The 21,041-nt window shown below is 51.9% G+C and overlaps 1 protein-coding gene across 2 annotated transcripts in view; it reads right to left on the bottom strand.

Annotated features, from left to right (window-relative positions):
- The window catches only part of GTF2IRD1 (GTF2I repeat domain containing 1), a 68,878-nt gene extending 56,066 nt beyond the window's left edge, over positions 1-12,812 (bottom strand). For both annotated transcript variants that reach the window (XM_083875174.1, XM_083875175.1), the window contains exon 1: positions 12,777-12,812. The gene's annotated coding sequence lies outside the window, so the exon portion shown is untranslated. The remainder of the gene's footprint in view (positions 1-12,776) is intronic.
- Positions 12,813-21,041: the final 8,229 nt, after the last annotated feature.

A 21,041-nucleotide genomic window follows, 5' to 3' on the forward strand; every position in this document is an offset into this window, starting at 1 on the left:
CTGGGTGAAGCCAAGCATACACCCGCCCTGGTATGACCTGTCAAGTGAGGCAGGTATTGACAGAGGCACAGCCAGCCAGGATCCCAATTTCCTCCCCAGGCAGTCTCTGGCCATGACACTAGCCCCAAAACCTGCAAACCCTGCCAGCACTGCAGCACTGACAGCTGGGTCACTGTTGCTGCCAGACCCAAACAGCTGTGGGTGCCACAGCTGCCACCAGCACCAGGCAGGGACACCTAGATGCAGCCCAGCATCCCAACTGGGGCAGAAACACAGGGTCCTGCTTTGCAGCTCAAGGGACCCCACTGGCTGGTGGAGCCACCTCCAGCCAAGGTGTCCCCACCAGGATGACCATCCCCAGAGCTGCTATAGGGAGATTCTCCAATGTCTAATACACCTTGGGTGAACACCACAAGATTACCCCCACATCCACAAAGGCTTGGCTTTCTTAACACAGCCCTGAATGCCATAAGCCTTGCTGTGCTGATGGCAGCTAGCCAGGGACAGGGACAGATGGATGGAACAGACCCATACCCAGGGATAGTTGCTGGTTGCAACCCCCCAGCAACACCTGTGCCTCTGGGGGCTCAGTGGAACTGTGTGAGACATGGGCACCTTCACCTGGGCAGGACAGCACAGCATCTTGAGGTGGTGCCAGGGTCTCACCTGGTGCTCCCAGAGGGATCTGGACTTCAGTGGGGAGTGTGCCAGCCTAGGCCAGATGCCGTGGGAGTGGCTCTGATCACAGCCCTGATTCAAAGGCTGCCTGGGCTGGCCCCAGGGAGCCCTGTGAGGATGGCTTGGGGCAGCCCAGGATCTGTCCCCAAAACAAGCCAGGTCCTCTCCCACGTGTTTCTGCTCAGAGTCACATCAGGACAAGGTGACGTGGCTGTTGATACCTCCTCCTTCCCAGGACTTGTCATCACTCAGGCTCAAACATGGCAGCTTGGGACAGCATTTCCCTTCCCAGACACCTCGACCCACTCCACGGCACAGGAGGCCTTTCTTTTTTTCTGCTTTCCCAGGAAGAAACTGGCCCAGATCAGCCCCAGTCTCCAAAATCCCTGTTTGCCAGTGGGTCAGCTCAGCTCCCTGAACCTGCAGCCACCCAGTCCTGCCCTCGTCCTGCTCACACTGTTTCAGAAAGGATTAGCCAGGGAAATCATTGGCAGAGGTGTCCCCCAACACCATGGGGCCAGCAGAGCCCAAGGTCTTGCAGAAACACATGTTCCCTCCTGCTAAATTCCAGCTTAATTCTCATTTCCATTGTGTTATGAAATACATTATCTATTGAAACTAAGTCAACAGTTGTTTGCATTTACATGTAAACACAGCGAATATTAGGAGCAGGGCCAGCATTATATTTGCATCCAAAATGCTGCCTGCATTGCTCTCTCTCCCTGGCTCTTCTCCATTTTTGCAGCTAAAGACACGAAGATGCAGGAGATGGTGAAACCCATGACCAGAGCAGCACAAGAACCAAGAAACCCCCCATTTTTCTCTCTCTATTTTTATTTTTCCGCAGCAGGAAAAGAAACATCCCTTTAAGCCCCCACACCATATCGACACACACACCCCTTCATCTCAGGGCCAAGTCAAAACTGCTTCAAATTCCCAATGACACACATATCTTATCAGAGCTGCTTTGCATAATGCATAAATATTTATTTGCTTTTAATCCTGCAAAGCAAACCTGCCTTGTGGCACGTTTCCCTTAATCGGCAGCTCTGGCGCCAAGAGAAGCAGCATCCCAAATTCTGAGCCTACTTTAGATGCAAGGGCAGGGAAATAAGCACCCAAGGTCCAGTACTCACCACCTCCTGGGGTGCCCAGGGCAGGATTGGGGTGCCAAAGCAGCCATAAAGCACCCTGCTTCTTTGCCTCCAGGCAAATGAAGAGCTTGGCTCAGGCACCTCATAAATAACAGAAAATAAATATATCTGCATTGTGATGCCATGAGAGTGTGTGTGAGAGGTGTCTTGATGCTGACCTAGCTCCTGACTGGTGATGCTTCCCAGTAGACATTACACCAGGGAGAGTGGGTCTGGGCTCTCAGAAAATGAGATTTTGGGGGCTGAGTAAAGGAAGAGCACCTTGTGATAGGGAAGACAGAGAGCATATGGATTATTTTGGGGGTTCACAGCTTAGTTCTTGTACACGGGCTTGTTGAGTTGGAAAATGGGAACCCTCCATGGGGTGGGCAAAGAGGGGATGTGCCACCAGAGACCAACTCAGCCTCTCCAACATCCCAGCTCAGGACATTGCTGAGCACAGACCCAAACCCTGTCAAGACCCACGCAGCCTCATATACCACAAAACTTGTAGGAACCGCTAAAAAAAGAGAATTTTCAAACATCAAATCACCTCAACACCAAAACCCCCTAATTACCTCTTGCTCCAGCCAAAAGTACAGCAAAGCAGCACACTCACCCTCATCCGTCCCCACTCCACAGCAATCACAGCATCTGCATTTGGACCCTTGGGACTGGGAATTCATTTCTCAATCAGTTCCTTTTAAATGGGTGGGAAGCAATTAGGCAAGGGGTGCAGCAAGGGTGTGAATGCTGTGCCAGGGAGCTGCTGAGCACTCAGCACAGCTCTTCACTGCACTTGCAGCCAGAGCAGGTAAACACAGAACTACTTTATAGTGGGCAGGTAAATATTTAAATAGGATTTATTTCAGCCACTCTGCCTCATCCTCTGATAACCTGTTGACCCAGACAGAGCCCCAAAAACTGATTCAAAGCAAAATGCTGTTTTTCCTCAAGATGGGAGGAATTACCTTAACCTCTACCCAGGGCCAGTGATTTGGGACTGGGAGGAGAAACCAGCCCAGCTGAAGAGGCTTTGCCCAGGAGCTGAGTGTGATCTTACACCTCTCCGGCACCTTCAAGGAGTGTTTCTTTCAGCCCCAAACCACCACCTCCCTGGATATCACCTCCAAGGAGGGATACTGCTCCATCCCCAGCCCCCATGTCCCCTGCCTTGCTACTGAGGGCACAAAGCACCCCAAAGTGGCAGCCTGTCTCTCTACAGCATCCTTTAAGCTACTCCAAATACCAGTGGCACTGCACAGACTCAAGCAGAAAGCAAAATCCATACTGGGAAGGAAGGTTCTGGGCTTAAATGCCTGTCACAACATCACTGGGAAAAGTGGGTTAGTAAAGGGGGGAGGACAGAAAACCTGCTGGCACACCTACAGCACACAGGATTGGGAGGAATGGGGTTTGCTGGAGGGTTTTCCATAGGTATCACCATGGCTTTCAGGCAGGGAGCACATGCTGGGGGTATAGACTCAACTTGGCACTCCCTGAACCAGATCCAGGCACAAACAGTGTTACAGGGAGGAGGAAGAAGAGAGAGACCCCAACAACGTGTCCTGGCTCACAAACAAGTAATGCTGTACACACCAGTGGCTGCTGTTTTGGTTTTCGGGAGTGTAGAGCCATGGGGACATGGGGCAGCCCATGCAGACAAACAAGCCATCAGCCAGCACTAGGAACAGAGTCACCCTCCTGCTGCTCTCCTCACCTGCAGCCCTGACAGGACATATTTTCCCTTCTGCTCTTTTGGTCTTGCACCTCCAAAGTGCCAGCTCAAGCTGCCAACAGGCACCAGCTTCCATGCCCCATGGGGATAATGCCACAGCAAAGTCCATCCAGTCTGGACATGGATGAGACCCCCATGACCTGTGAAAGCTGTATTCTGCAGCATCCACAGCAGCAGCTCCCCACAGCAGAGACAATTCCATATTATTTTGAATGATCATGTTTAAAATAATAAAGGACGCCTACGTGCTCAAGTGCATTGATGGCAACCCAGCACCAGCCCAGCAGTTAAAAATAGCTCTTTCCAGGAGTGTCCTGCCAGCCTTGACCACAGACACCCCTGAGGGACACACACACACTCTGCTCTGTCCATTGGGACCACCACATTAGGTCCATGGTGCACCCAAAGGTCAGCAAGTGCTGAAATATGCATCTTGCTTGCTGAAAAAAAGAAAAGAGAGAAAAAAAAAAAAAAAAGGAGCAAAAATACATTCAAGGACTCTATACTGTTAGGGGAGAGAGCAAAAAATCAAGGGTGGGGGGAAGATTTATTTGGGTTCAAACCCCAACCAGAGCAGCTGATGTTCAGAGAGCACTGAGGTGAGGTGAGGTGCAGAGGGTGGAAGCATCACCCTTTGCCAGACGTGAAAATAGAGGAAACATTCACATTACAGCAGTGGTGTTGGAGTTGCCTTTGATCATGGAGAGCCTCGTGCAGGCAGCAATAGGGCTGGATTTCTGCAGGTGTAATTCCCACAGAGATAAAGACCTTGTTTTTCAACGAGCAGTGGTATTGTACACAAATTACAACAGAAAATGTGGGGAAACAAAGAAGTTTTCAAGAGAGCACATAATCCTCAGACAGGCAGCACAGGGAAAGCTGGTGGGTGGCTGTGGGAAGACAGCACCAGTGAGAAGTGGGGCTGATCTCACTCTTCCAACCCTCCAAAGGAATAAACCTTTAGACAAGTGGAGAGAAAATCAGCCCACCCAACCAGTAAGTATTTAAAGGGCACAGATGAAGGTCAGGGCAATGGATGCAGCAGGATCCAGCAAGGAGCCATGGGAAGGGCACAGGTGGATCTGGGTCTGTCCCAGAGGCAGGTCTTCACTCTGAGAGCTCATGTGGGAGGGGATGCATAAGGTAGATCAACTCATGACACCAGTCATGCTTGTCTCTCTTAAATGTCTCTTTTCCCTCTCTCATTTTAAACAAACAAACAAACAAAACAAAACAAACAAACAAACCCCAAAACAGCCTGACACTAATTCTGACAGGTCTTATAAATGTTTAATGTCCTGTTAAAGGTCACCACCCACTTGCTTTTGCCTGTGGCTCTGCAGGAACAGCACTGGGGCACTCTGTTTGGGCCATGCTGTTTCATAAGGGTCCTGATGTCCAGCATGCTCCTCTCCCAGCCTGCATCTCCCAGGAGCTGCGGGGCACATGCAGTGAACCCCAGCTAACCCCTCACCTGCGATGGGACAGGCTGCCCAGAGCAGCTGTGGCTGCCCCACCTCCTGGAAGTGTCCAAGGCCAGGTTGGACAAGGGACAGTGGAAGGTGTCCCTCCCCATGGCAGGGGGCTGGAACAAGGTGATTTTTCATGTTCCTTCCAACCCAAGCCATTCTGTGGTTCCATGATTCAAGATCCTGGATGAACTTCATCTGAGGGCATGGAGATAAACACATTTTGGGGGGCAAAAATACCAAACTCTAGCTCAGGGTAAAATGCTGTAATTTCACATAAAGGGTTTCTGGGAATTTTTCCCTAGAAAGACAACATGAAATTACAGCCCAGCAATTCCCCTAAAGGGTGCAGAGCAATTTATTTCCAGTGATCCTCTTCTAATGAAGCCAATTTTTAACCTTGTCAGAAGGTGCATGCAGGCTCAGGGCACTGATGCAGCGCCCTTCCCCCCACTCCTGCCTTTCCCAGGATGAAAACCTCCAACCTAAACCCCAACCAGGATGTTTATTTAAGACCCAAACCCCAAAGGCATTTTAAACAAGCAAAGTTCCTCACATATTTTGCTGACCAAGTGCAATCCTTCATGCCAGTGATTGCAAGTTTGCACCCAGGGGGGCATGAGGGTCCCCACTGTCACCAGGATGGTGTTGTCCCACTGCTCGGATGGAGCAAAGATGATTCTGTGGGACCCAGGGACCTGGTGGCATCTTGTGGTGTCCTCACAGACCAGAGCATTCCCACACATCTGGGTCCCCACAGCTCAGCAGTGTGGTGACCCAGTTTTTGGGAAACTTGCCAATGACTCCACCATCACCCCAACAGCCTCACTACGCTCCAGGGGGAATTGGTCCTCACCAGTTGGAAGGGTTCAACAGCACATACTCCAACTGATTAAGAGGGAGGAAGGCATAAGAAAAAAGCCCTCCCTCCATCCATACCAGCCACTGGTGTTTCTCCTAGGACACATCTGACACCAGCCAGCAGGAAGTAGCAGGGGAGCAGCAGTACAGCAGGGAGCTCCCACTGCTCCCTGCAGCAGCTCCTCAGCAGATGGTGGCTCGTAACATCATTATGTTTACCTAACAAGATTGCTTTATTGTAGCCCTCCAACAATAAAGCCAGAGTATCTAAAAGCAGTGGCCAACGCCTGGGCTTTGACAATCCTGGTTCCAAATATATACATATATATATATATGTAATTTTAAATCTCTATATAAATCATGTTTTTAGAGGTCACAGTAATACACTATATTTTTTCCCCCCATACTAAACCAGATGTGACTCACATGCAAGCAAAAAGACATACAATTCAATGCTTAAAATTCTTTTAAGTGCTGGGGTGGAGAGTTGATGTAGCAATTTGGGTAATGCCACGGGCACACAGAGCTCAACCCCCAATCTACCCAGGCCAGAACGCCAGAGACAGAGTTCCTCCTGGCAAGGACTGTCATTGCCTGTCTGCACAGCAAACAGGGGCCCAGCCTTCTAAATAATAATGCAATACAAATAATAAAAGATAATTCCCACATATTTAATCATTACCAGAGCTCTGGGAAGAAATGATAATCAGGCCTCTACTAATTAGGGAGACATAATCCTGCCTTTCCTACAGGTTTTTCCATCCCTGTCTCCTATGCTGCAGTGAAACCAGCAGAAATCCAGCCCAGTGGGAAGGAGTTTAGCTTTGGTGGAAGCCTCAAACAGATCCCAAAGCACAGCCACAGTGGGCACAGCCCCATCCTAACCAATGCCAGGGGAGACATGCCAAAATACCCATCACCACGGGAGTCAGTATCCACCCTACCATGAATGCAACCCATCCTTTATGGTACCTCTTGTCAAAGTCCAGGGAGCAACATCCACCAGTGTCCCTCTGGGATCTCAGCCCTGCAGCAGGGTATGGACCAGCAGCTTGTCTCAAGCCTCATCCAAAACCTTTCAGCACCCTGCAGCATTCACCAGCACCTGCCGTACTGGCACCAGCCCTGGTGTCACCATGCCATCGATGTGCCATGCACACATCCTGGCACTAAGTCCTCATGAGGCAGACAAGGTTAATATCTGGCACCAGGATTGCTGCTAATTAGCAGCAGGGCTGGGTTTGTCTCTTTCATCTGTGCATCCTGTCATCGTGGGAGTTCTGCCCACCTCCAGGGAGCCACCTCCAGCTTGGTGTGATGGCCAGAGCTGCCCAGGGCCAATCCTCTGGTGCTCCCGGGCTGGAGCCCAGCAGCAAATGAGCAACCTGGCAGCCACTGCCTCAAGGCAAGGTGACCTCTGGCAGGTACTGAGTAGTAGGTGGCTTCCCAGGCAGGAGACACATCCACACAGACACAGCTGGAGCTAAAGACAGAGTGTGATCTCTGCCAAAACCTGGGCACAGAGATGCACTCATCCCTTTAAAGGTGGGTGAAGCATCTTCTAGCACAGCAACCAGATAAAACCATGGAGATCCTTCTCACCCACTGCAGTGTTTTCACTTTCCAATGTCATCTTGCTCCAGAAGACTCCCACTCTATAAGTTTTCCCCAAGCCAGACCAACAGCCTCTATGTTCTTCCAAACAACAGTTACCTGTTGAAAAACTTTGAAGATTGGTTTTCTTTTTTTTTTCTTTTTTTTTCTTTTTTTTTTTTTTTTTTAGCAAGGAAAGCCAAGGGCTCCTATATGGCCACGCCACTGGCACAATGCATGACCAGGATCCCATGTATCCATCCTGCCTCATCCAGGGATTTGAAGTGGGACTGAAAAGTCTGCTGCTGGCCATCAAGGCCCAGGCACCATGGTCCTCTCTCAGAAGCACCTAAGTCTGTGCAACTCCTGTGCATCCATCGCAGGGGGAGGTTTCTCCTCCAGGGTACATCCAAGCCAAGCAGAACACACAACCCTGGCAGGGAGCAGCATCCACACACATCACCAGAAAGTTCAAGAAATTATCCAAAAATTAAAAATGGTTAAAAACATCCTGCCCACCAGCTTTCTTCCCAGCCATCTCCAGAGGGATCTACGCCTCAAAGCACCCTCTGGTTTTCAATCTGCCTATGGGGCTTTGGGAACAGATCAGCAGCAGGTCTGTGGTGCCCATCACAAGCCTTTGCACCCACCTGTTTGCACCCACTTGGATGGCTCAGGGGCACTGCCAGACCCCAGCACACCCCATAGGGGATGTCACCCATGGGCAGGAGGCTTGTCTCTTCAATCTCCTGGGGCAGAAGTCTCAGGCACACAGGTGGGCACCAGACGGCACCTGGACCACCATTTCCAGGTCTCATCCTGGGTCCACACCAACCTACCCACTGGCAGTTGCTCTGTTTGAGGTTAGAGATTTGAAGAAAATGAAGATGGACATCTCAGCCCCCATGTGAGAGGTGGAGATTGGCTGTGAGGAGGGACACATTGGCAAAGGACAATGACATCCCCATGGCCATGCAGCAGCAGAGTGATGTTCCTCACTGGTCCCCTACTCATTCCACTGAGATTAATTATCTTTTAAAACCAGCTAGACCAGCACAGAGCAGAGACAAGACAAACCAGAGAACTCCAACAGAAGCTGTTTGCATGGACAAATGTAAATACTGCTCAGCACACTCTGCTCCCAAGGAGGGGATCCATGTACCCAGAGCTTTTCTCCACAGCATCCCACCCCAAGGGATGCTCTCTCTTGCTCCCACAGCAAGGAGAGCCTTGCTGTGTTCTAGGTAAGTTCCTAAGGTAGTGTTTGGCAGCAGCTCCTGGACCAGAATGGGACATGAGATGGTCCCACTTGCCCCAGCTGATTTGGGGGGTCTCTCTGGCAGAAACACCCCAGCCAGACCACTGCTCCACCACTCTTGGGATTGAGGCAAATTTAACCAAGGGGGCTGCACCAAGAAAATGAAGAATCAAAATGGCAAGACAGAAATCCACATGGCCACAATTCCTAACACCCACCTGGGGCCACTGCAGCTTCCTGAAGCTCTTGACTGCTTTTTAAAGACAACATTTCAAGAAATGTAAACTGTACATGCCCTGTGAAGGGAAAGGGCTGCCACAGGGCAGAGCAAAGTCCTGGGAAGCTTCAGTCTGCAAAGAGCTGCCACCTTCTCTGCAAAGCTCCAGCTGGGGCTGCTCTCTACCCCCAGCCCCACTGCTCTGGCCACAATCCAGATGGATACCAGATGCCCTTCCCCATATCTTCCAGCTGGGCTTTTCCCAATGAATGAGCCAATAAATACATATTTAGCTCACAGATAGCTATCTCCATCTTGGGAGGGGCTCCCAGTAGATCTTTTCCTCTCCTTCTCCCTGTACTCGAGAAGGTCTCTGATGGTGGCAAACCTCTGCTCCCCCCTCAACGCCCTGAAGAAGTTGTGTCACTCCCAGTAAGGTGTTAACACAGCCACACATGGGGCTGGAGGAGCAAATAAAGAACAATAACACAGTCCCTCTCCTGCTCATCATCCCCCGTCCCCAAACCATCACATACCACTTGCACCTCAGCCCAATCACTCTGGAGCAGCAGGATCCATTCACACATTTTCTTCCATTATGAACCACCACCACCTCCACTCACCACAGGCATCTGCAAATAGGTGCTGGCAGCACAGAGAATAACCATGCCCCAACACCAGTGCCTGAGATGGGGACAGTCAGCACCAAGCCCTGCACCCAGCCCAGGGGTCAGCCCTGCAGCAAACATCCAGCTGGAGTCCCCATGCATTCCGCCAGCCTGGCTGCTGGGGTGCTGCTGACAAAATTCCTGAAGGAAGTACAGGGCATTGATAATTGCCAAAAAAAATCTGAGCTATTTCCTGTGGGAGAAGCAGACGGGAATCCCCCATTAACTCCAGTAGCCAGAGGTCGTGTTTTGGCCTGGGACTTTGGGGGTTTGGCATTTTTCTCCTTCCCTTAAACAGAACATCACTCCAGTTACATGCAGTGTACACCATGTGGGACAGCCAGACCTGTAGCCTCTGTGCTGGCCCCAAAGCCCACCTTTCCTGTCACCTCCTGTCCCATGCAATGACATGCAAGGTTCTTGTGAAAGGGCTGGGCTGCCAGTAAGGCACTGTGTCTCGCCCAGGCAGATAGAGCCAGGTTGCTAAACACGTCCTTGAGCAGCTTCCTGCTCACCTGCCCCAGCTTCTCATTAGCAAACCTGAATGAGCAGCGACCAGTGGTAGTGCCAGCAGCTCCTCCAGAGATGGGAAAGCCCTCTCAGGAGGGACAGCAGAAGCAGGCAGCAGTGGCCACCACAGCATATCCCTGGCATCATTCCTTGGCTGCTGCAAGCACCATGTGAGGGCAGCTGCCCAGTCCCTTCTCCTGTCCACAGAGTGGCAATACATCCCTGGCAGGTGTCACCCCAAAAATGTGGCTTTGAGAGGCCATGCCAGCTTGGAGAGCCAGGGTGCATGGGAAAACCAGTGGCACAGCCCCAAAGCAGGACATCCTGTCCCTTAGTGGCTGCTGGTGTCACAGGGACTCTGGCTGTGCAAGGCTGAAGGGAAAAGAGCAGGGGACCCACGGGTGTTCATACAACCACACTGCCCTGACACAAGATTCTGACATGCTGCTGACACTGCTCCAATGGCAGCACGTGCTGCTGTGCCAGGGCTTGGTGCTCCTCCTGCAGGGGCTGCAGCAGAGGCACTGGGACATGGTCTCCAGCACCCAAGCACTGGGACACGGCCTTCAGCACCCCAGCACTGGGACATGGCCTTCAGCACTCCAGCCCCTCAGTTGCCAGCAGGGTCAGGTCTCATCCTGGTGGTCCCCATCTGCTTTTGCATTTCAGAATGAGTGCTGCAGCACTTCCCACAGAAGGGGATTCTGTGGGCTCACATGGGCAACAACCAGCTTAATGGGTCTGGATGCACTGCTGGGGACTCTGTGGAATTAAATAATCCACAGGATTGTTCCCCAGCTGCAGCACTTCTGACAGCTCCTTCAGTGGGAGCAGCATGCAGAGCAGACACCCTGAAGCTGAGGGCTCCTGTTATGCAAGGCCACATGCTGATGTCCCCAGGCTGTCCCAGTGTCCACAGCCTGCACACTGACAGGTGATGGATGTGGCAGCAGGCTGGCTGACCAACCCCAAAGTGCCCACAGCACCGTGGCTCTGCCATGATGCTCAGTGGCACCATCACCTCCCAAAGTGCCCTGGGCTGGCAGTGCCCAGAGCCCACGACAAACACCCAGGATTACCTGCACAGCCCCGCCAGGCCCAAGGCTCACTCCTGCACAAGGCATATTAATAGGATCACTCCAATTCACAGCTTATCCCAGATAAACCCACTGCCAGCCCCACAGGCTGGAAGGACAAGGGCACGAGCTCCTCAGGGAGCAACTTTCTCCCAGTCATAGTCATCCCTTGGTACTGAAAATCCTCCACTTGCCCCTGCAGAGGATGGCTGTTCCTTCAGGCCATGGGCCACAGTGCCAAGGCCAGTGGCCAGTAGCGCGGAGCCCCAAGCGCTCCATCAGCTCAACACCGTGTTTCTATTTCCAGCAGCACTGCTGCTAGTCCCCACACCAGCAAAAAGGAGGCAAGAGCCCTGCTTCCAGCTCCCCTTCCTGCCCGCCACCGTCCAACACAGCCAGGGCAGGTGGTGGTCCCAGAACTGCCCTCAGGATGTGGGGCACTACTGAGGGCCAGCCTGACAGTCCCATCCAACACTCCCAGCAAGCCCCAGCTCTACTGCTCCCTGCACCCCCCCTCTGCAGCACCATCACCCCCAGCTCCTAAAGCCCTCCCAGCCTTACTGCTGCCTGGCATCCCTTCACAGCCCCCATGGATCCCACCAACCCCAAGGCCCATCATCACCCCCACCAGCCCTAATGACCCCCTAGCCCCAGTGAGCTCAACACCCCCATCAGCTCTAATATCCCCAGCATCTCCAAGCCCTACAGAGCTTCAATATCCTTCCCAACCCTAATACCTCCAGAATTCCTCCCAAGCTCTTTTGCCCTGCAGCATCCCCCAGCCCTAATGCCCTCCCCCAGCCCTACTGCCCTGCAGCACCCTCCAACACTATCAGCTCCCAGTATTCCTATCACCCCCCTGAACACTGATGAGCCTGGCATTCCTTCCCCAGCATCCCTCCTGCCCCAATAATCTCATCATCACCCCCAGCAACCCTACTGCTCCCCAGCATCCCCCATACCTTGATGCCACAGTGCACCCCCACAGCCCTATCAACCACCACCTGCCCTAAAGCCCCCTGAATCCCCCAGCCTCACCATCTCCCCAGCAGCCCTACTGCCCCCAGCATCCCTTAGCCCTAAAGAGCCCAGTGTGCCCCCCCTCCCCCCCCCCCGCTACTGCCCCTCCAAACCCCGCAGCCCTAACATCTCCCCAGCAACCCTACTGACATCCCCTGTGCCTTGGATGTGCTTTAGCCCCCCTGCAGCCGTATGACCCCTCCAGAGGTCCTGCTGCCCCTCCGCATCTTCCGGCGCTCACCCTGAGCCCGAACGTCCTGTGCTGCATCCCTGAGCACCACCCTCCCCCAGGATCCCTAACGCTCTCCTGCACACCTCCAGCCCTAACACTCCCAACCATCCCCCGAATCTTGATGCCCCCCTCGCATCCCTCAGCCCTGCGTCTCCCAGCCCCAGCCCCATCACTCCCCAGCACTCCCCCAGCCCCAATCTCCCGCTGCGCCCCATCGCACCCACCGCCCCCGCACGCCCCCCGCCGCCGCTCCCCCAGGGCCGCTCCCGGGGGTGGAGAGGGGACCCACGGAGAGGGGAGGGGAGGCCAAAACTTTTCCTTACCGCGGGCGGTTGGGGCGCGGCGCTGCTGCCTCCCCCGGCGAGGCTGCGCGGGAGCGGCGGGAGCGGCGGGGGCGGCGGGAGCGGGCGGGCGGGGGCCGGGATGGAGCCGCCTCCCGCCGCCTCCCGCCGCTTCCCGGGCGGAGCCGGTACAGCCCGACAGGGGCCTAAAGGAATGAAAAGAACCCGAGAGAGGGGAGGTGTGTTGTTTTGGTGGGTTTTTTTTTTCCTCTCCCCCCCCCCCCCCCCAACACACACCCCAAATCGGGCAGGGAGAGCAGTTCTTTGTTCTGTAATCCCAGTAAAAGTGCCAGCCATTCGCCCCGCCGCTAATCCCAACCCCGCGCAACGGCCGCATCCATTGGCTGCCCTTTACACACGGGATTAACCAGCCCGAAAACGGAGAGGGGGGGCTTGTGAAGGCGGGGGTGAGCTCTGCCAAGTCCTTTCACGCCGCGCCGGGGACGCGCCGAGACCTACCGGGGCCACGCGGGCGCGTCCCCGGCGCGGCCGGTCCTGGGGGTGCCGCGGGGACGTGTCGCCACCTGTTGGTGTTGGCACGGCCGGGTCAGACATGGCACCCTGTGGGTTGGCACCTCTTGGCACGGCTTGATGCGTCGGGACACGGCGTGGCGTGGAATCGTAGCATCGCTTCATGGGGTGGGTTGGAAGGGACCTCACAGACCATCCTGTTCCAGCTCTCCTGCCGTGGGCAGGGACACCTTCCACTAGACCAGTTTGCTCCAAGCCACCGTCCAACTTGCCCTTGAACAGGGATGGGGCAGCCACAGCTGCTCTGGGCAACCTTTGCCAGGGCTCCACCACTCTCACGGGGGAGAAATCCTTCGCTGCCCTCTGGCAGTGTGAAGCCATCCCCCTTTGTCCTTTCTCTCCAGGCCTTTGTTCAAAATCCCTCTGCAGCTCTCATGGAGCCCCTTTAGGCACTGGAAGGGTCTCTAAGTTCTCTAAGGTCTCCCCAGAGCCTTCTCTTCTCCAGGCTAAACAACCCCAGCTTTGTCAGCCTGTCTGCATTAGCAGAGGTGCTTCAGAGCCGCGGCTCAGCTCAGCACAGTCCATCCCTGCTCAGCTCAGCTCTGCACATCTGGGCTTAGCACAGCCTAGTTTGGCATGGGGAAACAACCCACCAGGAGTAAGCCATGCTTCTCTGAGTTCTTGCTGCATGTTGATGAATGGCAAGTTGAAATGAATGAAAAACTGCTAAAAATAACTTGATGATATTTTAACCTCTGAAGTTTTAGACGTACTGACACTTTTTCCCTTGAAGTGTGTGTTAGGCAGCTGTTCCATTATCTGCCCTCTCCAGGACCACGGGGAGAAGAAAACAATTTAAGAGGAAACACTCTTTTCCCCGGTTTCTGGGGGAGCATAGAAGGGGTTTTTTTCTGTGCTGTTGAGCAACACGCAGGCACCCAGCACCTCATGTGCCACTCCCTGTGTCATCAAATCTGGCAAACTCATTGCACTCTTAGCCACAGGCTGAGGGCTTCACAGGGGCCCAGCAAATCCCAGTAGGTATCTAGTAGGAGCATTCAGGTCCCACTGGGGTGGTCAGAGCAGTCCCTAATTCGTACCTGTGCTGCCTGGGACCATGAATGGTGCATAAGGACACACTGGCTGACAAATTAAACGACAGATCTTACTGTGAAGAAAGAAACCAGGGCATCTTTTGGCTAATTAACTTTAAGCCAGCACCCCACCAGAAAAACAACTACCCACCAAAATTAATTTAACTAGGTCACCAGGAATAGTATGGGGGAGCTGCCTGTTCAGAACAGGCAGATTTCCCTGTCCTGCTTTTTCTGGTGCCCTCTGTCACTTCCCCCAGTACACTGCCCACCCAAGCCTGTGGCCCCTGATTGGGGAAACCTGCATGATTAATAAAAAGTGGGTGAAAAAAAGTGAATTTTAATGCAACATCCTTGTGCTGTGGCTGTGTATATCCCCTGCTCTGTGCCCTCAAAGCACTGTGACCCCACAGTGCCCATGGCAGCAGACAAAGGTTTGGGCAGCATGGAGCTCCTGCCTGCAGCCTGGAGTCAGGCTAATGCCAGCATTTATAGATCAGTCCAAGGAACATGATGGTGTCTGTTTGGGGAGAATTAAGTGTCCCCTAGCATGTGTTCAAGTCATCCCCACTGCAGATAGGCTGCAGGCAAGCAGCACTTGGGATCCTTTGAAAGGATGCTGCCCCTCAGACCTTGGCAATGAGAGAGTCCAAGGTTCTCTGGCCAAAGACAGGCAGCTGGCTTGTTCTAACAGCCCAGGAAACTTTTCTGCCCTTTGCCTTGTTGCAGCAGAGCTGGTCCGAAGTCTGGGACCCAAATGCTGAGCATTGGGGATGGCTCTGTAACAGTTGGCTTTGGGATCTCATTTTTCTCCTCACCATTGGAGACCATGAACTGAAATGAGGTTGGAGACCCATGGGTGTCACCTTTGGTCACCAGTGTATGAACAGGGAGTTCAGTCCCAATAGCTCCTAGCAGAGCCTACTCCTACCTGAGTAGGGGTATGAGAGCTAGGGACAGGGAGAGGCCAAAATGATCCTAGGATTTAGAGAAGAAGCCCAGGAAGATGGTGGCAAGGAGAGCAGGGCCACTTGAGGACATCTCCTGGAGCTGTTACCAGCTGGGGCTGTGGACTTCAGGGAGGAGATGGACCACCTGGTGGTACTACAGATGTTCCACAGATGTTCCACTGAATCTGAATCCACTAGGTAAGCTCAGCCCCCCACCCTCTGGGGATGCTGATGGAGAGGACACCTGGTCCAGCTGAGGGACAGATGCTGTGGCTCAAATGTACCCTTGCATCACTTTCCCATCGAAGAAGAAACCTGTCACAACAGGATAAAAGTGGGGACAGGAGGTTTTATTTAGGGACCAAAAGAATGGTTCACACAAAGGCATCCAGTGTGACAGGGATGGTTTAATCTGCTCTATCTCAGCAATAAAGAACTTCCTTGTCACAGTGCCAACAAAAGAAAAGGCAACATCACCAGGAAACAATCCTATCTGCAGAACTCTTTTTTTAATATAATTTGTTAATTAATGACTGCTGGGCATCACAAGGATTGTTGCTTTCTCTGATATGCTGATTTCTTCTGTCTCAGTGGAATTGGAGATCACAAAAATATAATTTAAAAAAAAGAGGAAAGCTGCTTCTTCAGAAGAGGGAACAGGGGAAAAGTTTTAGTAAAGTCAGGAGAAATTTAATTGAAAGAATGAGTATATTTCTTCTTCCTGAAGGGGTATTGTGTTCTTTTGCTATAGCAAATTGCTGGTTAAAGCAACCAAGACAAAACAAAATGGTTTTTAAATTATAGATCAAAGAGCAGGACGTTTCTGGAAGCCTACCCCCAACTCATATTCCCAGGCAGGTCTCTGGTGAGGAGTGTGGCTGCAGGGGGCTAGCATCACCCAGAGCAGGGCTGGGAGATGCAAAAGCCACATGAGAAAAAGCCTAAAGGAGAAAATACTGGGATCTACATAACTGGGTGGGAGGCTTTGAGGTTTATGGAGGGGGAAAGAGCTTCTCTAGCCATCATTTTCCCTTGGAAGAGCAAGATTTTGCACTCAGAAATTGGCCACCAGGCTGTATTTGTAACAAGTCCATCCTTTCCCAAACCAGTTCCTACAAGGAGAGCCATGCTTCAAGGCAGCCCAATGTAGTGTTAATTCTTTTGCAAGGTACATGCTACTGCTTAAAAATCAGCAAGGATTCCCTGCAAAACTCAGGCTGATATTTGTCGGTCCCAAATATATTTATGGAAGGACCAAAAAAAAAAAAAAAAAAAAAAAAAATGCCCATCCTCTCTCCATCCCTGCCCACTGGGGCTCAGTGGTGGCTTACAGTGATTATTTGCTCTGCCTCCTGCACCTCACACACCTCATTGCCCACCAAGTGCCCACAGCCCTGCTGTTTTTTCAAGCTGTACTGCTCAAAGGGTTGCTCCAGAGTGACAGAAAAAAGGTTTTTCTGGCTGTCTTGTATTCCACAGAATTATCTCCATGCTACTGAGAGACAGTGAAGTGCTACTGAAGCAGAGGCTCTGAACAGTGTCCTGGAGAGCAGAGCAGGGAGATTTCCACGTTTTGACTTCCTCCATTGTTCTGACCCTCATGTCACCTGGCAGCAGTAAAGGGCCCTTTCTTAGGCTGATGCCACTGGGGTTGGCTTTGGCTCAGGAGTTCAGGGGATGGAGAATCCTGCACACACCCCTTCGAGTACCAGCAAAATCCCAGGGGGACCCAATAACCCAGCCCTTGGTTCTGGCTTCCCCTCTGCAGACTTCAGGCACTGTAAAGGGACAGGTGAGGCTCAACCCATGGAAATCCCACTCTGTGAGGTGGAAAGGCAGGCATCAGGGTTATGCACACACCAGGTTTTGGCTGAGCATCACCTCCTCCTAAGGGTCTAAGGGGTGTGCCTGCCTGAGCCCTGCCCAAGGTCAGGCTGTTATTCATCCATTTTTAATGGAATCTGCAGCTGAGGTTACAGCCTCAGCCTTTGAAATCACTGCAGAATTTCGCAATGTGGCTCCAGCTTTGCCTCTTGTCACCTTTCCCGTGGGACTGCAGCCCCAGCAAAGCTCCTTGTTCTCCCCTTCAAGGCTGCTTTCAGCCCTTGATGGCAACCCCCTGGCACTCTACCTGGCTGAGCCATCACCACTGAAGGCCCTCTCCATCCTCCTGCTCCCATGCTGGGAATGAACTAAGGGGGTCAGTTCTCTGCAGGCCTGGGGTCTTGGTGCTGGTACCCCCTTGGTGCTGCTGGCCTGGCACAGCCCCCTCAGGGCAGCTTGGGGCACCCACCTGCTTGTGCCCTTGCAGCAGTGATGCCAAGGGCAGGAGGCATTGACATTCCCCCAGGGTTCACACAGTGCAAAAATAAACTTAACAATGTTATCCACTGATCTGGTAATTAATACCCTGCATTCTTTTTATTGGAATGAGCGAGGGCCAGAACATGCTGGGGATTTTAATTAAGAGATGGGCTGGAGAAGCACTTTTTCCCAGTTTGCCCTGGGAGGGACTGTGCTGGGTGGGGGGTTGAGGTCTGGTCTGCATGGGGTGTCCAGGCCCCCAGGTTGGATTCCTCTGGAGTGGTCCCAGCCCTGCACCCACCATACCAACCCACACATCTGCTCTACCTACCCATGCTCTACATCTAAGTGCCATGCCAGACCCCGCTGGGTCTTTTTTTAAGTGAAATGCTCTCAAGTTCTTTAAATATTTAGGCACAAAATCTTTTCCCTGTGCTGTGCTCTGCTCTGCAGCACCCATCCAGGGCAGGGAGCAGGCAGGAATGCTCTACCCAGCAGAACCAAGGATGCCAGGGTCGTTTTGCTCCAAAACTGCTGTATCTGTAGTTGATCCCGCTGCTATTTTTAATACAGATGCCTTATTGAGATTCAAATGAATGTTTCAAATCCTTGCTCCTTTGCATAATTCTTTTTAATTAACACTTCAAAGCTTTGAACACAAGATCCATACTATTTCCCTAACGAAGTTGACTGAGCCTCCTTTTCCCCCTAAGCTTCCTCGACACATTTCTGAGGGATAAAGTTGGGTTTGGAGCCGTCTCCTGTGACCTCTCTGCAGGGGCATGATGGCATTTGGGATCAGCCTCTGCAGAAACAGGAGCTGAAGGAGTAGAGGGGGTCGATGGCTGCAGTGGCCACCATCACTCACCCCTGCAGCCAGCTGGACACACACCGGGCAGCCAAAGGCCTGAGCTTGGCACAGAAATCACCATGTTTGAAGTGAAAATGGTCAAGCTCCCTGCTTCACCACTCCCTGCCCCAGCACCAACTGGTGCTCTAACACATTTTCACCCCACATCGAATAAAACCTCCCCAAAAGGAGCATCACGTCTCCAGGGTCACATTTTGGTCAGTCACATTTTCAACCTTCCTGGCACTCAAAAAGACCCAGAGGCACCTTTCTTCCTTCTTAAATTGTACTTAGAAAATAAACCTGGAATTACAATTGCATTCACTAGGATGAGCTGTAGCTTTTCCTCAGCTATCGCAAGAGCTGGGAATGATAAAAGGTCCCAAATATGTAACAGAGACATAGGCACAGAAAAAACAGGCCAGGTCCTTATCTCACCTTCCCCCCTTTGCTGTACCCACACTGTCTCCCTTTCGTGAGTGGGAGCATCCTCACTTTGCAGGATTGGGACTCCAAAGAACAGCATGGTTCAACACATAGGAAAATAAGCTTCAGCTTTAATTTCTGCAAGTGCAGAAATGATTAGACACAACAAATGGTATAATTAGCAGGATTTAATAAGAGACTGTCCCTGACATGCAAAGGAAGTGGGCCTTTGTTCATCTACAAAAGACATTAATTTGCAAATACTCTCAATAATAATTTTTTGTTATTTAGACTGATATTTTGAAAGTCTCCAATAAAATGAGAAATCTGGACTAAGCATTCCAGTTGCCTTTCCAAGTGCAAGAATCCAGCTTTGATGTTCTTCTTGATAACATCTTTTTAGAGCCTTGACTGCATCAAATTAAATTCTGATTACCCTGATAGTGCAGCACAACTTCCAAATGTATTCAGGTAACTTTGTTCTGGAATGAAATAAGCTGTTTTGACAAGGATGCTTGCTAGGCAGGAAAGAGATGGAGAAGGAAAGAGCCCTGCCAGGGAAGCAGCACATCCCCAGCCTCAATTTCAGCCCTGGGGCTTCTCAGCTGTGATGCCCCAGCAAGCCAGGAAGGGGGACACAGGCAGACACTGCAAAAGCCAAATTATACCTTTGGTGGTTCACAAATCTCCCAGCACCAGAGCCCTGGACCATTTGCCCCTTCCAGAGAGGTCATCCCAGAGGGACATGCCCTCAGGTGGTGGGTCCCCAGAGCATGGGCCATGGCTGGCGCAGGATGTGCTGTTAGTGCAGGACAGAGACATCCCTGCAGAGATGTCACCTCTACATGCAGAAAGGCCACTTCATGTCTCTTCCCAACCTCAGTCCCAGTAAACTCAGCCTTATATCACTGGTCTAGCTGTGGGCAGAGGCACAGCATCCCAAGGATGTCCAAGTGATGCCCAAGGTGCAGGCTGGGATCCCTGTGGGATCCTCACCCAGTCCATTAGCAGTAGTGCTGCTCCCTGGCCCAAGCTTCACTCCATGGCTGGATGTTGGGATGAAAACAAAGTGCAAATATTATTGTTGGCAGAGATTATCAGCTCCCCCACTGTGATTTCAGCATCTTTAAACTTCATGTTTTATTAATCCTCACTATACAATTAACGGCATCAGAATGTGATGTCTGCAAACAAAGGGATGCACTGCAGCATTATCTCTGTAAAATACAGGACCTGGGCACTTGATTGTAAATATGCACGTTAAGGCATTACGTAATGGGGCTACACAAAAGGTGGAGCTGGATTCACCTGCCCTCAGCAGGGATCTGGTTCTCATGGCCTTTGCTTCCTGTCTGTGCATATTCGCCCCTCGGGAGGGCTGGCTCGATGGAAAACTCTTTTTTTCTTCCAGCTGTACTGGATAATGCCTCCTGTCCCCAAAACCTGCCTTGTCCTTTAAGTGTTCCTGGAGGAGTTTTGGCTGCAAAAAGGGGACTTTCTTGCTGACCTGGAAGCTGGTGTGGGGACAGCTCTGCTGCTGCTGGAGCTGTCCTCTCCCTCAGCATTCAAGATGGGAGAGTGGAGCAGAGACTCCTTGAAGCCACTGTTCAGGGATGAGCTTTATTAAAATCTGTTAAATTCCAGATGCCTCTGCCCAAATTAAGGTGCAAACGAGACCATATGTGAGAGTCATTAATACTGATTTTATTTAACAATAATTGTAGGGTAAAGATATTTTTCTCTGGCAACAAGTTGCCTACATGGAGGGGACACACAGAAGAGTCAGTAGGACATAGCATCTTTGCCAGCAAGGTTGCCAAATGCTCTACAGAGCTTTAAACTCAGCACACCTAGGCAGGGAGACAGTCCTGGGGCCAGCTCCCAACCCCAAGCAGCCCTGGCATTTAGGGATCACCTTGGCCCCTGCCCAGCCAGTGCCCAGCCAGTGTGAAATGTGGAAATGGGATCCCAGCAGTGAGCCAGCAGTGTAACCATCCCTGGATTGGGCTCTGAACCACTTCCATAAAATTGTCTTCAGCTGTATTTATATCAATACCATTATGTGTGACAGTCCCTCCATCTGTCATGCTGCCATGGTGGGTCACAGTGTCACTTACTGTATCTGATTGTGACTGTGTGAAGGGAAATGTAT

The sequence above is a fragment of the Zosterops lateralis genome, assembly GCF_965231275.1.
Source record: "Zosterops lateralis genome assembly, chromosome: 19".
Taxonomy (NCBI): domain Eukaryota; kingdom Metazoa; phylum Chordata; class Aves; order Passeriformes; family Zosteropidae; genus Zosterops; species Zosterops lateralis.